General features: G+C 48.3%; 1 pseudogene; it reads right to left on the bottom strand.

The window, feature by feature from the left end:
- Positions 1–488: 488 nt before the first annotated feature.
- LOC146206096 (very long chain fatty acid elongase AAEL008004 pseudogene) lies at positions 489–1,808 on the bottom strand (annotated as a pseudogene).
- Positions 1,809–2,514: the final 706 nt, after the last annotated feature.

The following is a 2,514-nucleotide window of genomic DNA, read 5'->3' as shown; positions in this document are numbered from 1 at the left end:
AAAACATGGACACCCACACTTAATTAGGTTAAAGTCATTTGAAGGGCAAATTTAGTATCACACGAAGGCCTCCTATATCTTGCGACGTGAAGGTTTCGCTTCCATTGTAAATTGGCTTATAAGAAAGGAAACGTGCAGTATCTGTCCATGTCACTTGAAGATGAAAACCGGGCATACCCGACGGCTCTAACTACCTGGCGGAGTGAAGCTTTCGTTCCAAAAACTCGTGCATTCATCGTGAAAAGATTATGCAAACAACTATGTACAAAATGTTGGTCGCTGCCGGAAATACAAAGCAGCAATGAGAGAAACCACGCACATGGTAAAGGAGAACGCGGTACGGTAATGACACATCCAGATGTCGCGTATCGTCATATGGCTGGCAGGGAACGGAAGACATTTGATGAAAAGATGAGTGAGCGATGAAGGTGAAGTTGGAAATATGACGCTAAACGAAGACAAAAATACGCGATTCGTGACACTTTTGGTTTACTCAATGTAAGGGGGCGAAACAAGGGACAACGTCATAGTTACTGGACGGACACGCACCGCTACTGACCCTCCGCGCAATTGGTGCGGCACAAGATTTAGGTTGGACCAAAACTGCTGCTTTCTCAGGTGAGATGCCGTCAGCTAAAGTCTTTGTGCAAAAGAGTGAAGATGAACAGAAGTCCGCCTATTACGGCTCGCAGTAGCAATAAATAGCCTGCACTAATCCACTCGACGTCACAAAGTTCATGATGCAACCCGTGAATGCAGGAAAGCGGCCCGCGCTTTCAAACGACGATCCCGAACACACTGAAAGCGCGCATCGTCTCCCGAGCACGGAAAGCAAAGTTCGTTCCATCGCTCGCTTTCTTTTCATTCTAGTGGCTGCATATCGTGGCTTCCCGCCTCTTGACTCCATTGCCGCTCAAGAAGCCGCTGATCACTGTACCACATTCGGTTACCTTTCCATTGGCATTTTCTTTCCACGGGACGGCGGCTTGGGAAGTGGCCTCGTAGCTGCCGCAGAATAACTTACCCTCGCGTCGCTTTGACCTCATGTAGGTGTGGATGTAAAAGTTGACGAACAGCACCAAGAAGAAAAAACACTGCGCTGCGGCCAGGTAGATCAGGGAGCGAGGGTAGCCGCAGTCCTTGAACAGAGGAACGCAGACGAAGGGGACGAAGACAACGAACTGTATGATCTGCAAGCGAGTGATCTAACGCTTCCACCACAGGTACTTCTGCACAGAGGGCCCCAGAGCCACCAGGAAATAGTAGCTGTACATGATGATATGGATGAAAGAGTTGATGGAGACACCCATGATGCTCTGACCGTCGGCGCCGAAAGTCATGAAGAGCCAGCCGTTCCAGACGACCAGAGAGTGGTGCACGACGTGGAGGAAGGAGATGTGGCTGTACTTCTTTCGCAGGAGGAAGAAAGGCGTGTCGGCGAAGTCGAGGATGCGCACTATGAAGTACCACCAGCAATATGTGACGACGGTGATCGATTCGGGGTCGTGGAAGTCGATGCCCTGACAGACCCAGCTGTAGCCGCCACCCAGATACGTGTGCCTGAGAAACTTGTGGAAGAAAAATGTATTGAGCAGTACCATGCAGGCGTTATAGCTCATGATTGCATGCTTGAGGTCGTAAGCCTTGCGATCTTCCATGTACCGGGGGCCCCACACCTTGACCACGTACAGGTAACCGGCGATCAGTGTTATCACCAGGGTTGGGTTTCCGATCAGAGGGAAGTCCTTGGTGCGGGGGTCGGCTTGCTCCTTGAGCTGTTTGATCAAGTCCATAACGTAGCTCGTCATTGTGAATCTGGGCATGAAAAAAAAAAGGAAATTTTTCATTACTCAACAGCGCTCTCTTACTTATGCTTCACCGGTGTACACTCATTTGCGCATGCGCAAAAAAAAAAAGCAAGAATTAATTGTGCGGTTGTACGCTCCCGTGAAGCGACACACAGGCTGAGAGAGCGCCGCACATTGGAGGACCTCGGTTTAGTTTTAAATACTTACATAGAGTTTTTTAACAAGCGTTAGCCTATCGAGCAGCGAATGTGTACCTTTCGCGCTTCACATTCTGGCCAGCGAGCTTAGGCAGCAATATATAAGCGAAAAAACTGTGACAGAGAAACGCGTTGGTATTCTACTGCGGATAGGCAAAGCATTACAAGTGCCTTACAAGTGCCTTACAAGTGCATTACAAGTGCCTTACAAGTGCATTACAAGTGCATTACAAGTGCATTACAAGTGCATTACAAGTGCATTACAAGTGCATTACAAGTACCTCACTACCTTCTAATGAAAATCGCTAGCAGCAAACTCTGATTAAGAAGTGAGAGCCTGAGACCCTTTGGTTTGGTTGAGCGGCGCTCAAAGAGTATGCCTGCTCGATATTTGTAGTTCAGGATTACGCGACCGGCCTACAAGCCTACCTTAAAGGAAGATATCAAACACAAAAAAGAAAAGTGCTGCAAGCCTTCACGAACATGGCCAAATATGTCCCTTTTTGCTT

Source organism: Amblyomma maculatum, chromosome 1 (genome assembly GCF_055883805.1).
Source record: "Amblyomma maculatum isolate TAMU_Amacu chromosome 1, ASM5588380v1, whole genome shotgun sequence".
Lineage (NCBI taxonomy): Eukaryota > Metazoa > Arthropoda > Arachnida > Ixodida > Ixodidae > Amblyomma > Amblyomma maculatum.
The sequence above is the reverse complement of the archived record's forward strand: the minus strand, read 5'-3'. Positions and strand labels throughout refer to the sequence as shown.